Source organism: Nycticebus coucang, chromosome 21, assembly GCF_027406575.1.
Source record: "Nycticebus coucang isolate mNycCou1 chromosome 21, mNycCou1.pri, whole genome shotgun sequence".
NCBI lineage: Eukaryota > Metazoa > Chordata > Mammalia > Primates > Lorisidae > Nycticebus > Nycticebus coucang.
Genome location: NC_069800.1, coordinates 49,997,067 through 50,022,361, shown reverse-complemented (window position 1 = coordinate 50,022,361; position 25,295 = coordinate 49,997,067). Strand labels below are relative to the sequence as shown.

The following is a 25,295-nucleotide window of genomic DNA, read 5'->3' as shown; positions in this document are numbered from 1 at the left end:
CAGCGTGGACTATTATTATAATCTCTACTTAGCAGATAGGAAATTGAGTCCCAGAGAGGTCATGGACAGATCTGCATAGATCACCTGGGACGGTGATGTGTCCCACCAGAGTCACACAGTTGGTGAGTGGGGCTCTGGGATTTGAACTCAAACAAAGATCCAGAGTCTTTGCTTTTAAGCACCACTGTATACTCTACCCCACACCCACATTCTCAAAGGGGACCTTGTCATCTGAACTTGGAGGGGTCCCTCTGTGGAATTTTTGTGCAACTTCTGGTTAATGATGCTTAGGTGGATTTTGGCCTTTTGACTTCTTCCTGCATTTTGGTAAGTTGCGAGTTCTGGATTTGGGTTGGATTCTAGTTTGGGAAACTAGTTGGTCGGATGTGCAAGCGTAACTAAATGGTGGTTTTGTCCTGGTTCACTGGGGGCTCTATCCTAGCATCTAAGTATAGAGGAATTTATCATTGATTCCCAGAACATTACTGAGCAGCCAGCCACTCCTAGCCTATAGATAAAAAGTTTTGAATCTTCGCAGAGTCACTGATTGTGGTTGACACTGTTTTGGCGTCTTGCCAATATTCCCTTTACCAGCCCATTCCCCAGCACCTGGGAGTATTGGCTGCTAATGGCTCAGAGCTGCCCCTTTCCTTAGGGTTGCTGTATTTGGCAAATAAAATTTTTTTTTTTAATTTTATCTGGCAAAACTACCTCTTCTCCAGAGAAAGGCCCTTGATAGACAGGTGCAACTCACAGCCAATGACTGACTAATGGGGGATGTAAGAAGCTGGCTTTGCGCCATGGGCCGGGACAACTCTGTGTACAGTTCATGTACCACAGTCTCCCTGTGGATCAGGCCAGGGCTGCTCATTTCCTGGGGTCACTTCCTAGCTTGGCTTTCTTCTGTTGGAGAGTCCTTCCTCAGTAACTTGCACGATTCTGAATCCTTGCTCTAGGCTCTGCAGCTGGGAACCCAGGTCCTCTTGATAATGTGATTAAAAACGCCTGAAAAAAACACAAAACAAAAAACAAAACACAGGTGGATCTATACCCCAACAATGGAGTCTGATTTTGGGGAGTCATCTTTAAGGGAACCCCTTCCATTATTCTGTGTTTCCAAATCTTGTCTTTCTTATCCTCTCAGAGTTGATAGCAGGTGACTGGCAGCCACTGCAGTAGGATATGGGTTAGAATGAAGTCAGCACTGCACATTATAAGCAGGGTATTCTTTTTAGCTTATATAATTTCCATTATTTGCAGAAAGTCTATGTGGAAATCAAAACATGCCCAGTGCTAAGAAGCTGTCAGCTGAATGCTATGTTAAGAAGTAATAGTTGAAAGAACATGAAGGAAATACAAGTCTGATCAAGTCATCTACCGGTTTTCCTTGTCAAAGACTTCCCATTGCTCTCCTGATAGAGACCAAAGTCCTTGACAGTGTCTTGAGGTGCCCCCATGGTGGTTGCTTCCCTGCCATTATTCCAGCTTCACTACCCATCACTATCCCACTTGATCTATCTGGAGCAGCCTCACCAGCTTCTTTGAGTCTCATTAGACTCCTTGCTGCCCCAGGGCCTTTGCACAAGTCACCTCCTTTCCCTGGATTACCCTTCTCAGCTTTCTTAAGGAAGCTCTTCCTGACTTCCCAGATCAGATGATGCCATCTTGTACTTGCCCTTCCTGTTAACTACTTAATGCTGTGGAACAAATTTCCCCAAACCTAGCAATGCAAAACAACAAACATTTATTATCTCACAGCTGTGGGTCAGGTAATTAAGAGTGGCTTTTGGGTGATTTCGGCTCAGAGTACCTCATGAAGTTGTAGTCAGGCGGTTGGCCAGGGCTGTAGTCATCTGGAGGCTCAATTGGGAAGGAGATTTTCTGCTTCCATGATCACTCCTGTGGTTGCTAGAAGGCCTCAGTTTCTCACCAAAGAGCCCCCACCTTATCACATGCCTGAGTGGCCTCACAACATTGCAAATGGTACTTCCTCCAGAGCAAGTGATATGAGAGAGAGACTGTACCCATGATGGGGTCTATATTCCTTTTATAACCCGGTCTTGAAAATGATATCCCATCACCCCTATTCCCTAGAATTGAGGCACCAAGTCCAGCCCACATTCAAGGACAGGGGAATTGACCTCCACCTCTCAAGGGGAGGAACATCAAAGACTTCACAGTCACATCTTTAAAACCCTGACAGTCGCTTTTCACAGCTGCAACTTGACCTTTAATGGTGCAATTACTTGATTCGTGACTGTCTGGGCTGCACGCTTCAAAAAGGCAGAGTCTCTTCTTTTCTTCCCTTCCTCACCATTGAAGCCCGGTTTCCAGTGCATTAGCATTGAATCAATATTTACTTAATAAATGACTGATCTTACTATTTTTTGGTTTCAAGAAAACGCTTTGGCAAAGAAGCCATGATCGATTTTTGGTAGAATGTCATTGGACCTTGGTGTAGACAAGGGAGGATGAAAATCCTCCCTGCTGGCCTTTTGATTTCCGTGTGAGGGGGAGGCCGAGAGTAAGGAGCTATGGCTTTTTTTCTTTATTCGCTTAGCAAACATTTCTTGAGCACTTAGTATGGGCTAGAAAGAGTGCCACAATGTAGAGGTTAGTAGGGCATGCAGTGGTTTTTATAAATTAAGACATCCATGTTATTCAGGTATAAAGTGGCCCCTGCCTTTTGAATAATCTTCAAACATGAAAGACAAGAGGCGGCTGTATTAGAAACAGACCCCTTGGTACTGAGTTTGCAGAAGCCGTTTTATCAGCCCAGCATGTCGCCCCAGCGAAGTGGAGTATTTACATTTAATTCTAAAGTGGTTGTGCCAACATCAATCCTCTGGTTTTCATACTTTTGGTCACTGTTTGCAAATGTATAAAGGTTTTGTTAAAGGATCTGGATAAAGATGGAAAGAGAATGGTATTATATATGACTAGGGAGATGGCAGAGTGTCTGATGCTGGGAAACAGTCAGCTGAGGTCACCGGGGCACATGAGGAGAACCAGGATAACGTGAAGAAATGGAGTCGGGGGAAAAATGAAATAGCAGCAAAAATGGGCTTTAGCAGAAATGAGTGCAGTGTGGCAAGAGCCCTGGACTGAGGCCCAGGAGACCTCGGTGCTGGTCCCTGTAATGCTCTGGCAGTGGGGGTACATCCTCCTTCTCGTGGGCCTCCGTATTCTTGCTTGTAAAGTAAGTGCCCTGGATCAGAACAGAGGTTTTATCCGGCGACAGCTCTGATGGCCATTCTAGAAAAAGAGATCCAAAATTGCTTTGAAGGGTGGGCTAGGCGCTGGCCTCAGCACCCCGCTTCCCGGGGGCAGGACTTTGAAGGAGGTCGGTAGTGATGTTCAGGGATGAGCGATGTAGCACTTTTTCTAGGATGACTCCACAAACTTAATTGTTAGGCCTCATAAAACATTTTTGGTTTGTTTTTTGGTTAGAATATCTCTATTATAGGTAGCATTTATGACCCAACACCTCGATATGTAAAAGGGATAAAATTTAAGCCTCTCCGAGGAGTCAGAGGGGAGGAGGGGTTGTGTCTTCCATAATCTGTCATTCTATCATGTTTTGGTCCATTCCATTAAATTCTGACTGTCAGCACTTGCTTCCCCGCACCCCCACTCAACGGCTTTCTCTGGCTGCTAGAGACTATTTTGCCACCCACTCGGCAGGCTGGCAGTGCTGGGGAATTATTAACACCCCGCCCCAAGCAGCCTTTGCGGTTGACTGACAGGAATCAGGGTATTCACACCCCAGCTCCCTTGTGCCTCAGGTGGGATGTCCCTGTGGCTGGACATCTAGACCAGCTCCAGCTGCCTGCAGTAGTAACTGCGTTGATAACACACCCTTCACTGGCCGCCTTCTTTCCCCTTGCTCATTTCCTCACTCCCCAAGCGCGATGCCTGGGATCGCCTCCCAAATATACAACTTCTGACTCCAGGTCACCTTCTGGGGGAACTCAAGCTAAGGGGCTCAGAGCAGGAAACTTATCCCCTCTTCACCTCCCGAGACACCTCTGCAGAGCTCTTAGGCCTCAGAGGAGTTTGCAAATCACGGGACTAAAAACAAAACAAAACTTTGCGTTTCCATATGGCCGTAGCATCTGAAAATGTGTACACTTCTCTGGGTTAGTAGAAGGTGGTATATTTAAAGCAACTTTACGCTGGTATTTTCAGATGAAAAGAACCAAGAGACTCTTTATAGACCCAAAGTCAGATTGTGCTGCGACTTTGTCTTTTTCTGCTGCTCACTTGCTTTATCGAGAGAGAGGACGAACTTGTGCCAGTTGGCAGGTGCACCAGCCCCAAATAGTCAGGATGGTGGAGCTCCAGCGGCTTACCGATGGGTATCGGCCCCTCCTTGGGACTGGTGGTTTTCCTCTGACTCTTCTTCCAACCTTCATGTGGAGGAGAAAGGGGGGAAATCAGGCCCTTAGAGGTGTTTCTCCCCCTCAGCTGGGAGGGAGAACAAGAGGCATGAAGTGTGACGGGTGCCGTGGGGCCCGGCCCAGATCTCCTCACCCTTCGGGGCATGCGGCCTGACTCCAGCCCTCTGCACCTGCTCTTCTTTGCCGCTGGTGGTTTGCTGCCTTCCAGGGAATTCATGCTCCCTGAATGTATATCTCAGCCAATGATGGAGGGGATATCGGGCACAGATGCCCCTGACTGCCCTGTCCCTGGGGCTGAAACACAGGTGTGTGTGTGTGTGAGAGAGAGAGAGACCAGTGGATACAGAGAGACAGAGAGAGAGAGAGAGAGACTGACTCCACTCCCCAGGGCCCCCTGCAATCCAGCTCCCATCAGCTGCAATAGTAACTTATTTGAAGACACTCCCTGTACTGGCCACCTGCCTGCCTTCCCTGCCTCCCTTCCCCACACCTCCACTGGTATTTTCTTGCACCTCCTGAATACATTTCAGGTGCTCAAATCCTTGTCGCAGTGTCTGCTTCTAGGAGAACCCAAACTAAAACCAAAGCTTCCCAGACAAGCGCGGAGTCATTCCTGCTAATCCCTTGTCTGTTCCTGGGAGCCTGTTCTGTTGCTTACAGCATCTGCTGATGAGAGGAAGTTCATGGGTGTTGTCGAGGGCCTCTGGTCTGCAGACTCAGGCTTGGCCAGAGCTGCCCCGGCAGATGCTGTGGACTGGGAGTGTGGGTGAAAGGGTGTGTGTCTTTCCTGCGAGAACAGCTCTAGAACCTGCTCTTCATGCTTGAATCTGCGGGCCCCAGGGTCCTCTGTGGTTTCTGCCCACCACTGTCTATTATGCTGCAAACCACTTGAGTCCCCCAACACTCCTTTCCCACCTCTTTCAAGCCTGTTGACTTCGATTTACTGTTCCCTCTCCTATATTGCCCTTCCCTCCCTTTCCTTTGGCAAACTCCTATTCACCCTTTAAGATCCAGTTCAAGGATCACCTCCTCTATGAAGCCTTCCCTGCCTCTCTCCGGTGCAGGAAGAACCCTCAGCCTTATTTTCATGCCGTCCCCTCACCCCCTAGCATTTCACTCTTAGTCACACGTACTGACATTGTCAACATGTACATCTGTCTCTCCACCAGATGGCCAGCACCTTGAAAAGCCAAGGGTGCTTATTCAAGTTTTGAATCCGCAGGGTCCTTCAAGGGGCCTGGCACGCTGTCAGAGCTGGGCGAAGTGGCTGTCGATGCCCAAAGCCAGCCTCCTGGAGACAGCCTGTGTGGTAACAGGCTCTGAGAGGATGAGGGCCGAGCACCAGAGTGTCCACTAGAGGGCTCACCTCGTCTGGTGACCTGCACAGAAATACCTGCCCAGCAGCCCTCTGGGGCGCCCTTGGCACCTCAAACTCAGCCTTTCTCAAATGTAGCAGCTTATCCAGGGCGGGTAAAACCCCCTCCATATTGCTGCTCTTCCTGTGCTCTCTGGGTGTTTGCTGCGCCGACATGCTCTGTATTTCCAGAGTCACCTTTGACTTCTGAACCCACCCTCTTGTGAAGTTCACCCTTTGTAAATTCGCCCAGACTATTCAAGTCTCCTTTCAAAATCTTTTTTAAAGTCACTTCCTTCCTGGCGGCGCCTGTGGCTCAGTGAGTAGGGTGCCGGCCCCATATGCCAAGGGTGGCGGGTTCAAACCCAGCCCCGGCCAAACTACAACAAAAAAATAGCCGGGTGCTATGGCGGGCGCCTGTAGTCCCAGCTACTTGGGAGGCTGAGGCAAGAGAATCGCTTAAGCCCAGGAGCTGGAGGTTGCTGTGAGCTGTGTGAGGCCACGGCACTCTACCGAGGGCCATAAAGTGAGACTCTGTCTCTACAAAAAAAAAAAAAAAGGTCACTTCCTTTCTTTTGTTCTCATTACCTTGCTGCTACAGTCTCAGAGCCTAGTACGGTGCTAAGCTTATTTACCAAATAAATGAATGAATGGTGGCCCAGTCTGCTGGGAGAAGCCACACCTCCATAGCCTGGTCTGTGCTGTCCTGTGAGCCGCCCATGCCTTTCCCCTAGTTCTTACGCGTTCCTACACACACGCTGCTTATGACGAACTTCTCATTCTTCTGCAACATGGCTGGTGCATTCTTGACCTCTGATCCTTACTCTGCTCTTTTTGGCATCTGAAAAACCCAATTTCTTATCTCAGCTTGTAAAAACCATGCTCATTTCCCAAGGCCCAGCTTTCCAGGTAGGTTCTGCCTTCCTTGAACTTGTGACATTCGTTTGGTCCTCTCCTAGGGAACTGCTAAAAATTTCTTTTTGGCATTGCCATCTTTAAGAGTCCATGAGTGCCTCCATGTCAAGAATTGCGTGTGTGGTTTGCAGTAGTTGGTGTCTTAGTCTGTTTTTTTTTTTTTTTATGGTTATAACTGGATACTTGAGATTGGATAATTTACAAAGAGAAGAAACTTACTTGTTGCAGTTCTGGAGGCTGGGAAGTCCAAGGCCATGGGGATGCTTCTGGTGAAGGCCTCCTTGCTGGTGGGGACTCTCTGCTGAGTCACAAGGGGGTACAGGATCCCACATGGAGAGGGCGCTGACTCAGTCTCTCTATGTTCTCTTATGAAGACACTAATACCCCTCCCTGATTACCTCCTCAAATACCACAATTGAATTTCCCTTCCTCTCAATACTGTTATGATGGGGACCGAGTTTCAACATGGGTTTTAGAGGGGACAAACATTCACAACATAGCACTTGGTCAAAAAATATTTTAGTTGCACCCTCTTGTGGGTGCACAGGACTGTGTCTCCTTACCTCCTGGAGCTCGTAACCACTTGACTTGTTTTAGCCAATGAAGAGTAAGCAGGTGACTTATAGGAGCCAGTGGGAGATTCTCTATATCCTGTTTTTCCTGCTTTAGCAATCATGGAGGAACAGAAAGAGAACCTCCCTGAGGCTGGTCCCTGAGTGAGCACAGTGCAGTGTGGTGGCCCCATTATTTCTACAATAGACACTTGGCATAAGCGAGGAATAAACTTTTGTTGTTTCTAGTCATGGAGATGTTACACAGCATAACCCAAGCTCTCCTGATTGATGTTGTTATAGCATTCATCCTTCTAGCCCTTCAGAATTGAGCAGGTGTCTTCACGTGGAAGAGCCATATACATATATATACATATACACACACACGTGTATAAAAGCCTATATATATATGCTTAATGAAGTCCATGTAGAGACTCTGTTTCTTGGCTGGAGTCATCACCATTCTGTGGCTGAAATGATGACGAGGACAAAATGGGTTTTCCCTGGAGTAAAGGAGTTAAAAGACTGAATTCACACAGGTGGAGTTAAGTGAGACATTGAATGACCGTCCATGGACTTTTCATTGTTGATGGTCAGTGAAGTTTTGAAATGGAAAGAATGCCCTCTACATACTGTTTTCTCTTCCTTCCCTCCCCCCATTCTCCTCCCTCCTTCCCTTCCTTCCATCCATTTCTCTCTCTCTCATTTCACTGTTTTCCTCTTTCTCGTCCCTTTTTCTTTTTCTTAAATTTAGTTCTGTTGGTTTAACTTGATCAGCTTATATAAGAGGCAGGATGAAGCCAGCCACATGATTTTTAATTTCTTTAAAGTATGAATAAAGAACAGAAAACCTTGCCATAAGAAAAATAAAATTGTATTTTGAAAACATTCATCTTTAGGCTAGCAGAGGCAGCTTTGATCAGCTCTTCTATTCCTCAATTTCTCATCCTCGATAGCTCAAATCTCATCCCCAAAGAAAAAAGGATAAAAGTTCCTAATGACAAAATAAATCTAATATTAATTTTTTTGTGCGTGTCACACTTTTTTTTTTTTATCATTTTCTGGGGTTATTTCCTACCATCATGGTTCAGGATCATGGAAATACCTTTAAGAAAAAAATTTCTTTTGTCAGTGCCTGCAACAAATGAATCACACAGACAGTTTGCTACAATGGGCTTTTCTTTTTGTGCAAAGGCCAGAAATCCTGAGTGGGGAGGCTTAGCCTTCACCAATCTCATGGTTCTGAAATTACTCATCTGGACATGAAATAAAATTGAAAAATCAGAGAAGTCTAGTTTGAAAGAAAAAGAATGGTTGATGGCTGGGGAACCAAGTAAGTACTCATTTTGCTTTTGTGCTACTGGATGAAGATACTTGGATAAAAAGAGGACTCGGAGATGTCAAGAAATTGACAAGCAGGGCTAAAAGACTTGGGCAAAGTGTTTACCATACAGAAAAGAATAAGCTTACCTCCGGAGTGTCAGTGGCAGCACTCACATGGGAAAGCCACACATCTCCCCTCTTGCCATAACAAACTCATTGACAAGAACTGTCATTGACTGTGCTTTATCTTCTGTGTGCTACTAAGAGGGCACATTCCAAGTGCATCCTACGTAAATTGAGGTTTGCTTCCTGACCTGGGAGATCAATTCTCTGTCAAAGAGAGCCGGCTGATGAATCACCTTGTGGCTGCCACTGCATTGAAAATCACATCAAATACCTTCTCAAACACACTTCTGAATTACACACTGGAATCTCCAAAGAGGAGGTTATAGATGAATCTGGGGAAATGTGCATTCGTCTAGGTAGCTCACCAACCTGCCTGTAGCATAAAGCCAACGAAATGAGGCTGGGGCTTAGTTGTTTAGGTTGTTCTTCCAGCCAGAGGCAGCAGCGTATTGGGGTCCACGGCATGGCTTTGGAGCCTGGTGGGTGGGTATGAAGCCTTAGAATCTTCCACTTGACGGCTCTGTGTCTGTGGGCATATTATTCAACCTCTCTCCAATTTAGTTTTCTTGGCTGCGAAATGATAATAATGGTATCTCCCTCTCTCAAGGGTGGTGTTTTTTCCTTCCTTCCCTTCCCGTCCCTTGCTGCCTTCCCCTCCCCTCCCTCCCTTCCTTCCTTCCTTCCTCAAGACAGAATCTGTTGCCTATACTAGAGTGCAGCAGTCATCATAGCTCACTGCACCCCCAAACTCCTGGACTCGAAGGGTTCTCCTGCTTCAGCCTCCCTAGTAGCTGGGACTACAGACACACAGTAGCATTCCTGGATAATTTTTCTATTTTTTATAGAGACAAGCTCTTTTTTTTTTTTTTAATTAAGTCTTTTGTACATAGATCATAAATACATTTATGCCAATTTCGGTGTGTTGATTATTTGTACAAATTGGAGTGCTTACATTATACTAATCAACATAGCTTTCACCTCATTTACCCAATTACAGCATTAGGACATTTGTGTTCTACACATGATAGATCCAACTTGCTCTTGCTCAGGTTGGTCTCGAACTCCTGACCTCAAGTGATCCTCCCACCTCAACCTCCCAGAGTACTAGGATTACAGGGGTGAGCCACCCTTCCTGGCCAAAGGGCTGCAAGTTAACCTGGGTTCTTTCAGGGGAAGACCCCAAGACATGGATTTAAGAGCAAGTAGTTAATTAGGAGGTAGATGAATAAACAGTAAAGGAAGAATGGGAAGAGAAAGTTACCCTTGCAGGTGACTCTGCATTAATCCTGCTGGGGAGCTTTGGAAACTAAAACACACATCTTGGAGTAAATCACACGGTCAGGGGGTGAGGGAGTATTTATACACCAACTCCCAGCCGTCCTTAACTGAGGCTGCTCTTGTGTGTGGGTGCACCCATGTGCATATACACGCATGGGTGCTCGTGCAGGAGAGGAGTGTTAATTCTCTGGTCTTCTGCCTTACCCTGAACGCTGTAACATGGGCTCCATCAGGACAGGAAAGCCCTCATGCAAAGCACCGCCCCAGATCACAGCCGGATGCCTGGAGGAGCACGCTGAAGCCGTGAGGGTGGGTGAAGGGCGTGTGGCGTGTGCCGGGCTGCAGACTGTTATGGAGATTAAATCAGTTAATTATTGCAAAACACTTAGAAGAGTCCCTGGTACGGAATAAGCACCCCTTAAAGAGCTTGATTAACACTGAGGCTAGATTGCTGTACTTTGGGATGACTTATCTAAAGATGAATTTTAGTTTTGTTCTTTTTTTTTTTCTCTGAGAAAACGAACCATTATCAGGACTTTGGTACTATATGGGTAGGCAAATGGCGCTCCAGGATTTGTTGAAGATGATTGCGCAAATGTGAAATGGGTTGGTTGATGGCGCTGTCTCAATCAGAGGGAATATCCTCATGTCACGGCCTTTGTGACAAATACCTGCCTGTCTGTTAGAGAAACCAACACATGATTAGCACCTCATTCAATCTGGAGATCCCTACCTTGCTGTGAGAGGCTGCAGGAACAAGCCTGGACTCTCAGAGGCTTCCCAGCAATTAACACCAGTCTAATCTTTTCTCTGCACCCAACCTGCACTGTGAACTCATTGAAGACAGGTGCTAGGATGGATAAAATGGATACACCATTGCATCCTTAACCCTTAGTGAGGGACACAGCACAGAAAGGAGCAATGCTAAGTGAATGAATGAAGAAATCACAAATGGATCCCCTAAGCCTCATGTGCACATTTGAAATATTGCTGTCTTCCCAATTAGCATATACTCAGCTGAAATACTTCCTGCTTGAGGTTTTTCTTGCTCTCAGGAGTCTGAAATAATCTTTTCCTCCTAACTTCTTGAATACTCTGTGTCTCTCCACGGTGCTGTACCTTCTTACATTCTGCCAGGCACTGTGGTAATTTGAGTCCATGTCAGACCTTGTCACTCTTCCCTTAAATCTTTCTGATGGCTTTCAAGTACACTAGGATGCTTGCTGTGTCCTGACCTGGCCCATGAGACTCTTTGAGTCTGATGCTGGGATTTTACCTCCCACCTTCTCCTCCTCTTCTCCCCCCCAGCCACAGTGGCTTCATAGCTGTTCCTATGCGCAGTCCTGCCTCAGATCCTCTGCACTTGTCATCCCCTATGACTAGAATCCACTTTTTGCCTCCAAATCAGTTGATTTAGATTGGTGCTCAAGTGTCATCACTTTGCAAAAGCCTTCCTTGACCCTTATATCTTACAAAGCACACACCACCACATTCACCTGCTTTCCACCATGTGATACATTTATTTGGTTGTCCTGCTCACTCTTTACTCACAGAAATGCAAACTCCACAAGCATAATGACCTTGTTTTATTTAGTGTGGTATCTTCACCTGCTGCCATAATGGGGACTGGCACTTAATGGAGCTTAGTAAATATTTGCTGAATAAATGCATATGGATTATTGTCCCATTTTATAACACATAAAGTAACATAGCTATTTGCTTATCCATCTTTTATATCACATCTACCACAGATAGACATGTCTTAGTTCAGGCTGTTATAACAAAGTAGCATAGACTGAGTGGCTTATCAACAACAGGAATTTATTTTTCATTGTTCTAGACGCTGGAAGATCTGGGTGCCAGCATGCGTGGGTTCTGGTGAGGGTCTCCTTCTGAGTCCTAGACTATTGACATCTCATTTAGTTCTCACAAAACTATTAATAGTTCTCTGAGCTCTTCTCTTAAGGGCACTAATCCCCTTCATGAGGGCACCATCCTCATGATCTCATTACTACTCAAAGGCCCCACTTACAAATACCAACATATTTGGATTAGGGTTTCAACATATGATTTTTTTTTGGGGGGGGCCCAAACATTTATCAGTCCATTGCAAGACACTTCACTTTAATCTTTATAATGTCTCATGGTTTTACATATAGGAAAACTGAGGCACAAAGAGGTTATGTAACTTGTCCCAAGACCAGTCCCACAGCCAGGGAGTGGCAGAGCCTTGTGAACCAGATAGTCACCTCTGAGCCACTGTGCTGGGCTCTGGGAGACAGCCAAGAAGGAAGTCCCTGTGGACTTCCTTTCTGGAGGAACCACAAAGAGAACAAATTTAAAAGTTCTTTGTCAGCTCTCCCATTGTTGACTAAAGTTTCTCATATGAGAAAAAATATGTGGAATCTCTACCACTTGAGTCTGGACAAAAGCTAGGGGTGAATGTTGGAGCTACATTGGAGGTGAGACAATTACTCCCCGAGGAAAGTAATCAAGCCCATGCAGGGCACAGGTGTGCTCTGTGAGACTCGTCACTGGGTCTGCAGAGCAGGTTCATACAGAGCAGTATTTTCAACCTTTTTTTATCTCACGGCACACTCAAACCTATAGTTAAACTTCTGTGGCACACTTCAATTATGTTGATCAAAAAAGTTTAAAAAAGAATATATCTACTGGGCTTTGAGTTTTTTCCAAAATAATTTAATTCATGATCTTCAAAAATTTTCACAGCACACCCAAGATCCTCTCATGGCACACCGATGTGCCTTGGTACACTGGTTAAAAAATCATGGATATATAAACTCCTGGAACAATTTGCTAAGTCAGTGAGAATGGACACTGTCTCTGCTTCCAGTCATCCAACAGACTCATCAGTGGGCAACCATCCAAGTAAGGCATTCTTGCTCTGGCAAACTCCTGGAAGGCAGATCGTGTCCCTAAAGTACCTGTCGCTCTATGTGAAGTGCTCAATAAATCTCAGTGAATGTGCATGGCTTTTTTTCCACCCCAAAGCAGCAGACATTCCTATAAGAACACACTCATCTGCCTGACATCTGTCATGGCAGCCTCCACCTGTCTTTTTCCACTCTAATCTGTCCTATACAGATTATCTATTTTCTCAAACCCCAATATAATCAAAGCCCTTCCATGTTTATAAATTTCTCTAGATTTTCATTGTCCACAGAAAAAAATTCAACTGGAGTCTTACACTTAAAAAAAAAAAGAGCTATAGGATGTTAGCACTTAACAGAGGCCCTGTGGTCATCTATTGTATTTCTTCTATCTCCCCTGCGCCCAAGTAACTTTATGGAGCCTGACAAGGGAAAACTAATTAGCCAAGGATGCAGTAGGCCAGTGGTAGAGCCAGGCCTAGAACCCAGGTTTCTGAGCACGTGGCCCAATGGTCCATCATCTGTATACTGAAGGGCACACATGCATAAGTGCAACGTTAGAGAGCAGCTTTCTGTTTGAAGGCTGCTGAATTTTCCCTTCACCCTTGTATGGTAACCATTTTTGTACAGTTTTATCCCCTTTGGCCTCTGATCCATGGATTAGATAATTAATCAGGCTTTGAATAATTAAAACTACTAAAAATGCCTTTGTACCTGCTAAAATTGCTCTAGTAATTACTGCATTATCAAGAGACTGATTCCATAGACTGGAATGCTTTTCTGACAGATAGAAAGCATTTTCACTTGAGGCTTCATAGATTCAGAGGTTGAGGGAGGAGTGTTTGTTAATGTTAGCAAGTCCCTTTGAAGATGAATAGCACCTACTCTCGACCCCACCACATCCACAGAACCTCCTCTCATTCAAAGAGAGAGGTACAGCATATCTCATTCTCTGCTTTCAGAGCCTGCTGTAAAATGTGATCATTAATTAAAATATGGGATTGGATTACTGGAACCAGATTCTGTGCTGGCTCCCAAATTCAACATCCACTTTTCAGTAAGTAAACTCTGGTGGGAGCAAAGTGAATGGTAGTGCTTGCTTTTCTGAAGTTACCACCTGGTCCTTCCTGACCCAGCATCATCTGGTGTTGAGCCCTAAGACATAACATTTTGTCTCTGGGGCTCTGGTACTTCTTTTCATACCTCCCAATGGATGGGTTTTTGTAAACTCAGTTCTAGGTGCACAAAGCTAACAACTTCATGCTGGACTTAAAGTGCTCTATGAAAATCTGGTGGATACTCCTAGGAAGTACAATGCAATAGAAGTTCTATGGGTGCTTCTAGGAAGATGGACTGTTTTCAGCATAGAAAAGTCCCTCATATTTCCCACTCTTCTTTCTCCTCTGTGATATGGAAATTGTAAGGCATGCCTACCGAGCTGGGAAAAATTAGATACTGATACAGCATATAGTAAGTGATCATGTGTGTTCATGGACTTTCACAGAGACTTCCCTCTAACCTGCCAGCTGCAAGCCTTTTTGTTTGTTGGTTTGTTTTGAGACTTGACCATGAGGATTGATGGCTCCTAGTTATGAGTTTGCTAAAGACAATTCTGATCACTGTCACTTAAATAAGAGATGGTTTATTACCAAAAATAGTTTGCATGGTTGAAACGCCAAACTCATCAACTAAAGCTAATGATCTATGCTGTGGGTGATAATGTGGACTTCCCTAATCTCTTTGGTATTCGTATTAACTACACAGTTCTCATTATATCTGAACCTTCTTTAACTGCTCTCTTTCCCCTCTCCCACCCTCATATCCTGTTATTTCTACCTCTTAAATATTTCTTGAATCCCTTCAAAGGGATGACATATTCATCATCTTCCACCTGGACCTAAATGACATGACGAGGTATGACAAATAAATAGAAGATATTTATTGGGGCTTGGGTATAGCATGTGTTAGGTGGTGACACATACTGGTGGAATGTGGTATTGAAACCCAGCTCTACTGGCAATATGCAGGGAAGAGAGAGGCAGGAAAACCGTGTTCTTGGAGTTGTAAGAATGGGGACAGGGCAATTTAGAAACTTCTATAATAGAGTTTATCATTTCTATTATATTGTCTGTCCTTTCTGTATGCCTGTCTGTCTGTATGCCTTCTCATTAGAAAGTAAGCTCCTTAAAGCAGTAAGAGTGTCTATTTTCTTCATCAATTTATATCCAGAGCCTAATCTGATATTGGTGCATGACAGATGATCAAAAATATTTGTTAAAATAAATATGGTTAAAATTCTCAGTGGCAGAGATTCCAATGGAGATAAAGTTTAGTTGGTTGTGGGAAGAACTAAACTAGCTACAGTTGAATAAGATGAGCTGGGGTGGGGTAGGCGATCCAGACATACCTTAGTAGCCAACCACAGAATAAGGTCCAGCAGTCAGTGGTCAGGAAAAGGTCTAGGAAGAAGTAGCAGTGCCAAACCAAAGCTAGTGCTTGGGGGAGGAACCCATCCCTGGAATACCAGTGAAACCAAGTCCTCTGTCTTGGAGGACTTAACATGAGAGGATAGGATTAAAGCAGGGGCTCAGGCACAAGGGTGTGAGGCAGGATCTATTTCTAGATCTAGGGAACAAGATAGGGGCTGGTCAGAAGGGTCAAGACAAAAGTGTTGTCTTTAAAGCCACAGTCAAAACCTTCATGGGACTAGCAATTAAAATGATTGATAGCAAATTACCAATTCTACCCAACCAGGGCTTCTTAAATTTTTCATGACCAAGGACATACTGATCATAGTATCTGGGGGAAGGAGTGATAATGCAGATATAATCAAGTGGGAGCAGATTATTTTAGATGGAGTGATATTTATGAGATTATATGAGGGAGACACTACTTTATAGTGGTTCCCTGACTCAGAATAGTAATCATTGGTTCTATTCTCCAATATTTTTAATTTTCTCTTTCCAAGAATCTGATAGGATTATACTTTCCTGCCACTGGGGAATTAGGCAGCCCATGTCAGTGCTTTGACCATTGACATGTGAAAAAATGTGTTTAGAAGTCAATGCACAATTCTACGGCTGCCTTTTCTGCCTGTGCAAGTGAGGAAGCTTCTATTGATTGGTAGGTATAATGCAGAGTCATGGAATGCTGTCTTAAAAAATTATGCAAGCCATGGCAGACTTTACATGAGCAAGAAACAAATTTCTTGTTTTAACCCAATGGGGAAAAGAAAGACATCTGCTCTGGAGTCAGACAATTCTAGAGCATAAACTCTAGCTCAACCAGCTCTGTGACTTTGGGCACGTTAGATTGACACTCTGATCTTGGTTTTCACATTTGAAATAGGTCAAATAGGATTGATGGCTCCTAGTTATGAGTTTGCTAAAGACAATTCTGATCACTGTTACTTAAATAAGAGATGGTTTATTACCAAAAATAGTTTGCATGGTTGAAACGCCAAACTCATCAACTAAAGCTAATGATCTATGCTGTAGGTGACAATGTGGACTTCCCTAATCCCTTCGGTATTTGTATTAACTACACAGTTGTCATTATATCTGAACCTTCTTTAACTGCTCTCTTTCCCCTCTCTTGTTCACACATCTGTGAACAAGATTATCTACTGCATAGACTTGTGAAGCTAATATGCCAAAATGTGCTTTTATACAGTGGGTGGCAAATGACAAATGATCAATAAATGGTAGTTTTTAGTACAGCCATTATTATTGAGCTGGGCAAATACATTGACTAGTGTGAGGGACAAGGGGAAGGATGGCTCAGAGGTTGATGGTGCCAAGAACATCATGTAATATACAGTTTCTTCCTCTGTCCTCTACTAACATTTTTGGCTTTTGAGACTAGTGTCCAGCATCATTCTGATATACAAAGCTCACAAGAATCACTGCTTTGAGCACCTTTCTCACAGAAACCGTCAGGATGGTTCAGTGTATGCTGCTATAACAACTACCAAATTGCAGTGGCTTAAAATCCAAAGGTTTATCTATTAGTCACATCACATGCCCTTTACAGGTTGGCATGAAGTTCTGCTTCATCTTCTCATTTTGGGACTGGGGCTGATGGAACAACCACTACACAAAACACTGCCAGTTATTGTATTAAAAGGAAAGAGAGAAAGAAATATTACTCACCATTTGGAAATCTTCCACCTAGAACCAACACAGATTGCTTCTTCTCTCATTTGGTTGGCCAAAAAAAGTCACCTTGTCACACCCAAATCTACAGGGATAGGGAATTGTTATCTTACCAGGTCTCTGAATGGTAGAAGGATTAGAAATACAGTATTCAGTGAGCAGGAATAATGACCACCATGCTCGAAGCTTCCCAATTTAGACCACTGGAATAACAGTCCCCCTCTAATTTGGGGGTATCTTTTTTTGGGGGGGGGCACTTGTCCCTGATTCTCAGAACAAATCTGGCCTTTCTGGTCATGGGGATGAACATGTGACTTGAGTTAGAAGAATCATAGCATTTCATTGCTCAGCCACAGCCATTGGTTCAAGGAATGGACATGTGAGCAGTCAGGATTCTTCACACTGGAACTGGGTGGGGAGCATTCCATCAGCCATGCTCTCTGCCACTTGGAAGACAGTGCCAGGAAACAAAGCTGAAGAGCTAAGAGAAAGGAGATGAAGGAGAGTCCTCCTGTGGGCTGGCTGGCATCTAAGGCAGACCCCATGCTTGTCTTTCCCTGTTCTGCTCTGTAATCAGAGAGGCTGGTCTCAGATGGCTGTATTTCCTCGGACTCCTGTTTCAAATGGCTTCTTGTGGTTTGGCCAATGGGAGGTGCTTACTGGATGCTGGGAGGAAAGGGAAAAGGAGAAGCAGTGGAATTTCTTCCCCTCTCTCTGCTTTGGGCAATTTCTCCAGCAGCAAAGGAGTGTCTTTCTTGGCCTCAGCTTCTCCTGGACACATCTGTGAAGGTTCCAGCTTCCATGCATTAGTGTAGTTAGGGGTTTCTAGTACCTTTATCCTTTTCTCTTAGGGCTCATAGGAGCTTCCTGTACTCCTATATTTCTGAGTTACTTCTCTATCCTTTTCTGGTTTCTTATCTGCCTCATCCCCTGTGTAGCCAATTTCTTGCACTAAATCTCCTCCTTGAAGCACTTTCTGTTTCCCATGTTAGACCTTGACTGACAACCACTGTTTGATTAGGTAAGCAGTAGCATTTCCTCTTTGGCTTAAGTGAATTTAAGATAGCTCTCTGTGACTTATAATCTACAGAGTCTGGACTAATGCAGTAGTCAATAGGAAAAATAGTAGCTATCAGCTTCGGAGCATTTACTAGATGCTAGGCCCTGTGCTCAGCACTTTGTTTTCCTTATAGAATCCACGAGGTAGAAATTATGAGCTCTTTTTTTTTTTAACAGATAAGGAAGCAGAAACACAGACAGGTTAAGTAATTTTATCTCAAGCAGGTTTATTTTCTTTAAATAGAAATTAATTTAGAACCAGCTGCTTCATTCAACAGGGAAGGGATTCCCACAGGTATGTTGAGGCTGAGGGGTGGCAAGACAAGAAAAGAGGTAAGAGATAACAAAGGCAAGTCTGTATGCTATTTTGTGATATGGCCTGGAAGCGTAACATGCTTCTCCCAGGCAGGAGCATAATGAGTAGAGAGCACGCCATGTAAATGAGCTACGGGCATCTCCACTAGCTGTGATTCAAGTCAAGTTGTAAATGAGCTACAGGCATCTCCACTAGCTGTGATTCAAGTCAAGTTCTTGCCGCTAATTGCACACACATTTTGCTAAAGGTAGTAAATAGGAATCATTCACGTGCCCTTAGAGACCGCGGCCCCATTCAGTATTCATGGCAAATATATCACTGAGCTTCATAGGAGAATCATTTTAAAACAAAGCTTGGTCAGCTGTTTAATAATTTACTGACAGTGACAGCAGGGAGAATATCTAATAACCAGTGAGATTGGCTTTCAAATAGAAAATAAATTCATGTTCGAAGAGTAAGAGGAGGGGAAAATACGGAGAGAGGGGAAGTGTGATTAGTGGTGAGGAAATTTTTAACATTTGTCAGCAGCTGATTTTTTTTGAATCCTACCGGAAAACAGAGACCTGATTATTAAGAGGTTGCAAAATTCCATGCATTTAATTTTAAAACATTCAGGGGCCGTTCATAATCTTCTCATAGGAAACAAGAATTAAACAGTGACCTGGGCTAAAGCAGGGGCTTTGGCCCCACTTGGTGACTGGGTGGCACCAACCTTGGTTAACTGATGACTTTTTGGGGGGCTATCTGGTCTCTTGTGAAGCATGTCTCAGTTGACACTGCAGTTGGTAAGGCGTGAAAGGTTGGGAAAACAGAGACTCAAAGCAACAAAATCAACCCAAACTATAACTGTACATTCTGCTGCTCTGGGGAACACCTGGCCCAGAACTTATTACAAGGGATTTGGCTTCTGGGTAAACTACACTCTATTTATTTTTGTTTACTGTCAAAATTCTATTGCAATGTCTGTGAAATGAAAAGAGTTCTGAGATGGAGGGCTCAAAGTTCCCTGCTGATTCTAATATTCTTAGCTCATGACTGGAAGACGCAATTATCATGATTTTTAAAGGTCCAGAAGCTGTGAAGGGGGGGAAAAATAACCCTATAACCAAAACCAGTCCTGAAACACCAAACCTCCACATGCCTCAGTTTCCTCACCTGTAAATGGGGAATAATAAAACAATTGTAGGCTGGATAAGGCATGGAAGGCTTTTAGCAATGTGGCTCAGTGTGAACACCCAGAAAATGCAAGTTCAAACGTTTCAGAGGTGGAAGCAACACCAAAGTAAAAATTCTCAAGGCTATCAATCTTTAAGCTTCCGGGGCAGACTGTGATGTCCAGTGTTTTTGAGTAAAGGGACATCTCGACACGCCCCCTGCTTATTACCGTCCTGCCCAGAGCATGGGGCACACTCTGTCCTCAACCCAATCTACAAATTTGTGCCACTCTGGAGACTGACTTCCAGATAAGACAGATGATGTCTGTGTTGCCCGATGGTATTTTCTGTGGTTTTACATTCTGTGTTTGTACCCTCAATTTTCAACAAACTCACTCATTCTGCCTTGAGTTATTAACGTTTTTTTTTTTTTTTTAGCTTGGAGAAATAATGATTTATCAACATGTTATTCGATGTGGGAATAGCTGGAATAAAAGTGTGCAGCCCGGCCCGTCCCACCCATGAGCAACCTTAGTTCAGAAGTCCTCCCTGGCATCCTGGCTTGACTCCACGGAGAGGAGGAGGTTCTTGGGGCTGAAGTTCACCACTATTGTTTGGGGTGAAATGTGTTTCTAGTTAGTATAAAATGCTTCTTAAACAGACGCTGTTTTCTGAAATTTAAGAAACTAGTACTTACGCCATTGGATTAGCTATAGAGTAGCTGGCTGAAAACGTGCTTTGGTACAGTGGAAAGGGCAGTTTGTAGAGATCAAGGGTCTCTCTGGGTATGGGGGGCTTGAAATGAGTGTCACCTGGGTAGGATGAGTGTGTAGGTAAAGGATGGACCCAGGTAACTGGTTAAATCGCTAGATCCCTTATCAAAGGAGTTTATGAACATTTTGATTCACAAGTGAGGTGACAGATCTTACCAGACTGCCCAAGATCATTAGGAGAAAACAGGCCTTCACCACCCCAGTCAGTCTTCGTGGGGCTGTAGTTATGGTTGTCATCCTTACTGCAGAGGGCTGGACAGATGACCGAGGCTGGCCAGTTACAGTCCTGCCTCTTCCCCCTGGCCAAATTGATTCTTTGGGGAAATGAACCGTGAACCCAATCACCCATTCTCACCTTTACTAGGACTTTGTGGATAGAGTTTGACAAGGTGATGCAGAAAGTCTTGTTTTTTACTGAGGGTGCGAAGCTGTGAGAACCATGTACGGAGCTGTTACTGTCCAATTTCTCTACCCACAGAGAGAAGCCGAGATGAGATACGGAGAGGTGGAGATTGGATCAGTAGAGCCTTGATGCCTTCACTTGAGTACCTTGTTCCAGCTTTGCCTGAAGGCGCTCATGAATTGCTCCGCAAAATAAGCTACTGGATTCCTCTTCTTACTCAGCTTGTTTGAGCTGGGAGTCTGTCATTCAGAAGAAAAAGACTCTTGACTAAAATAGCATGAGTGCATGTGTTTCAAGCTCATTATTTGTCCTTTAACCCCTACAGGTGTCAGAGACGCAGGAATGGATAAGACGCAGACTTGGCCTCTGCAGGTGTCAACTTGCCCCTGGAGGTCTCAACGTCCTGTGCTCCCTGCCCTTGCCTCAGCCATTCTCACACAAGTGACTGCGAATCAGCTCGGGGTGCACGTTAGAAATGCAAATTCCTGAGCCTCAGCCTCCAGAAATTCTGATTCAGTTCCGTGCATAATAAACAAAGCCTCCAGTGGCTCGGGGCGTGGGTGTGTTCCATGCCCCATGTTGAGAAATGTGCTGGCCACTCACCCAACACACCGCTTCAGTAACATCTCTCAGCTGCACAGCAGGTAGGCATGGGGGTAGGGTATCTTTAGGAAAGTGTATTGGATTACTGGGTGGGAGGGGTCGAGTTCTGTGTATGCAGCCACCTCCCTCCCCACCCCAAACTTCTTAGATGATTCATGTCTCACCCACCCAGGGGTGGGGAGAACGCTAAGTGAGGAGTCTTTGCAGGGGTTCTTAGTAGAAAAGCCTGGGGAGAGTTTTAAAAACACTATTGCTTAGGTCCTACTCAAATATGAATCAGTCAGTGGCCCCGGGGGATTCTAATCAGCAGGAGGGTTGCAAACCAGTGCACCAGAATCCCAGAAATGATTGGCATCTGGGAGGCCATCTGGGGCCCCTGGAAGGCCCTCTGGCCAGCCTGAGTCTTCTTGGCACAGGATGGAAGGGATGGAAAGAGAAGAAGTCCGTTACTGTCAAGGGCAAGGTGGTTATGGCAGGTGGGGTGTTTGTAGGTACTTACCAAAATGTAATAATAGGGCAACAAATCAATGAAATAAAATAGCAAGAATGCACAATAAAAAGTAAAAACATAAATAACAAGAGAGCGCTTTGTTGGGGAAAACATCATGAAGGTATCTTAAGAACCAAGGATTGTGATTAAAACACCCACATACCAGGGTGGGGGCAATCAGGGGCTGGCCACACCTAGAGTTTTTTTGTTTTTTTTGTATATTCAGTTGTCTTGCATAAACAAATATGAGATCAACCCAGTTGGTGGGCGGGGTCAGTTCCTGACACTTCCTCATTGATATGTGACTGTGTAAGCCAATCCTGTGAACCCGAGGTCTGAAAACCATTTAAGAGTTTTCTTTGAAAACAAATGAGGCAATCTGTCTGTATCATTACTGTTTCAAAGCTCTTGGTGCCCTTTCTTTCTCAGAGGTCCACTGTCTGTCGTTTCTGGGACTTGGGCCCCACCAGGAGGAGGCTGGGCACTGTGGGCAGATAGGCTGCTAAACCCTCTGGGACGTGGCTTCCCCCTCCACAGGCAGCCCTGGGACTTTTCTGAGCCCTGGCCAGGTGTTTCTGAAGTCTGTCCAGAAAGCAACCTTTGCTGCTCCTGCACTGATCTGGACAGTGTTAACCAGTCATGACTCACCCCTGGGCAGTCTGATAAAAAGGGCAAATTTTTAGGCCCTTCCCTGGAGACTCAGGTTCATCAGTTTGGGTAAGTGAGTTATTAACATGAGCTTCTGGTGGTTCCTGGGACCAGGGACAGCAGGGAAACATCACCCTGATGCATCTCACCTGCTCACCCGACAGCCTCTCTCCTGTCCTTCCTGATGAGCTGGGTTCCCCACAGACTTTGACAAATGGGTCACTGTTCTTCCTGTTTGAAGACGACTCATCCTGAATGCATGTGGCCTGGCAAAGAAATTTGGTCCTAGTCTTAACCAATGAGTATGGAGTGCCTGCTGTAGGCCACGATGAGGCTTGACTTTGGGGACACGAAGGTGGGTAAGAGACAGTCCTGGCACTCTCAGATGCTGCCACTTTTGTGGCAAAAGCAGATGTGCAAGTGGCATTAATGGAAATAGAGCTACCTGACTCTGCATCACGCCCCTCCAGAGCAGCCTGTGAACACTGCTCGAAGCTGAGCTCAGAAGGAGAAGGATTTGGATGCTTGGATAAGGATGAGGACTTGAACTTGTTATTCCAGAGAAGGGGAGCTACACAAAGGCCCAGAGGGCGGTAAGGGACGGTGTCTTGGAACAGACCTTGTGTGTCAGCAGAGTGTGTGGCGGAATCAGAGCTCAGGGAGCTGCTGCACTCAGGACTCAGCTTGCTGGGTGCACCTTCACCTCTTTCAACATGCAGACTCTTTCAGATCTGAGCACTAGCCCAGGCTGTTCCATCCACATGGAATGCCCTTTGTCTATACCTGGGGAGGACTTAACTTGCTGGAGGAGTTGAAGCGGAATTAGGGAGGGGATGGCTTAGAAAAGTAGGCCAGGCACAGCTGGTGGAGGGCCTTGTTGGCCATGGTAAGGATGGTGGACTTTGTGGTGAGGGCACTGGGGCCATGGTGAAGGGTTTTAGGCTGTAAGAGGCAGGCTGTGGAGTGACCGTTCTGGCTGCTGTGCACTGGGAGGGATCAGACTGCAGGCAGTAAGCAGCAGAATCAGAGCTAAGGTTGCCGCAGCCAGGTGGGGAGTAAAACATGTTCACTCCACCTCACTGTGGCGAGTCTATTCCTTCCTAGAACGTTCTGGAAGCTGAGTCTGGAGTCAGGGACCAGGAGGAGGGCTGAAAGTCTTGCAGGGACCTCAGTCCCCTAAAAAGGCACATGTCCAACTCTAGGGGCCCAGACTGCTCCAAGAATGGCGCTTTTCTCCTGCTTCATCAGAGAAGCCACTTTGCTGGAAGCAAGAAGCGAAGGTTGAGGCCGTATCTCAATCCTGTTTGACCTCCACGATTCAAAGCCTGACACTACCTTGTCCTCACTGTGCTGGTGTGACTGCTCAGTGGGGGCTGTCTGGGCTCCTTGTGGGCGGGGCCGCTCTACCTCAACATCCCCATTGCCCAGTGCAAGTTAGAGGTCAAAGACGGTACTTGCCACATATTACTTAGTACTTTTTTTTTTTTAAGTTACAAGAAACAGCTGTCTGGCAGATTCCAGACTCTGAGGTCTACTTGCCAATAGTCTGGACCATGTGCTGGTGATTTGGTCCAAGGAGGAAGCAGCTGGCCCTCCACGCTGTGCTGTCGTCCAGGTGTCTGTGACAGTTGGCCTGCAGTCAACGCTGGGGTGGCCAGTGAATCTAAGACTTGGAAGTAGGAAGAAAGGAAAGGAAATCATCTCTTGAGCAAGCAGGCCTGGTTTTAAGGGTGTGCACAGCCATTAATTCACTTAATTCTCGCTCAGCTTAGTGAGGTGGGAATAATCACCCAATTTCACAGATGGGGAAGCAGACTTGGAGGGGGGAAGTGGCTGCTTTGTGGTCACCTGGATGGCAGGCGGATGGAGGCGTGGGGAAGGTGGGCAGATGCCAGAACTTCCTGGAAGTGGGACATCACCAAGATGGAGCGCGGCTGAGAAGAGGGGGACCAGAGGCTGTGCACCTGAGAATCATATCAGAAGAGGAACAGGCAGGATTCTGAGTAAATGAGCTGCTTACCTGGAGGGCGCCCAACATCTAAATGAAGGCCACCTGCATGTGTGTCCAGGCTCTTTCTTCCCCAGAAAGAAGACCCAACTTTGAAGGGAGGAAATTTGAGATTGGCAGTGTCACCGTAGTGTAAGGGAAATCTTTTTAAGCACAATGGCCTCAAACTGGAGACAGACTCCTTCATGGAGTCCCGCTTATGGACAGAGCAATATTATCAGATAATACATGCTTTTCCAGAATAGAGTGGTGGGATCAGGAGGTTAAATTTGAAAAATACATAGGATTTCCAAGTTGCATTTGGGTTATTTATATTTTCGTGTCTTGACAGACAGCCTTAATGCATATTAATATTCTTGCTATCATAACATTACTCAAGCCAGAACCACTGGCTCTGAAAGCATCTGTGGTGTGTGCACAGTCACTCTGCTAATAGAAAGGTTAACTTGTATTTTTGAATTATTGATGGTTTTTGGTTACTAATTTCTTTTTCCTCAGAAAGGAGGAAATTATTAATGAAGAGATCATTGCCAATGTGTCTGACATCTATTAATGGTTTCATCTTGCAACCAGATTAAACGAGACAGCTGGTCCATGAATTTCTGTGTGGAGGCAGCTCCAAATGTGCTGACAACTCTGTGGGAGAGTGGGGCCGATCATCAGACTTGAGCACCGACACAGGAGGCTGGTAAGGGGTCCTCTCCTAGTCCGCATGGCCTCCGAGGAAGGGATGTCAAAGGTTTTGCTGCAGAGGGAATAGGCAGCGGATGGCTATCACTCTTCTGGCAACTTTCCAAACTCTATAATTCCCCACAGGAGTCTATTAGCATCCTTCCTGTACCAAGTCAC

General features: G+C 45.3%; 2 long non-coding RNA genes across 3 annotated transcripts; one reads left to right on the top strand and one right to left on the bottom strand.

Moving 5' to 3' along the window:
* LOC128573669 (uncharacterized) lies at positions 1–25,066 on the top strand. Of its 2 annotated transcripts, none has more exons than XR_008376509.1 (3): positions 1–327; positions 19,960–22,793; positions 25,020–25,066. It is a non-coding gene; the product is annotated as an uncharacterized LOC128573669 (long non-coding RNA). The 2 variants fall into 2 exon arrangements; XR_008376508.1 differs by lacking the exon at positions 25,020–25,066 and having other exon boundaries at positions 19,960–22,507; positions 22,603–22,659.
* On the bottom strand, positions 20,455–24,407 carry LOC128573668 (uncharacterized). Its single transcript, XR_008376507.1, has 3 exons — positions 24,287–24,407; positions 20,650–24,107; positions 20,455–20,546 (listed from the first exon to the last, which is right to left on the bottom strand). It is a non-coding gene; the product is annotated as an uncharacterized LOC128573668 (long non-coding RNA).
* Positions 25,067–25,295: the final 229 nt, after the last annotated feature.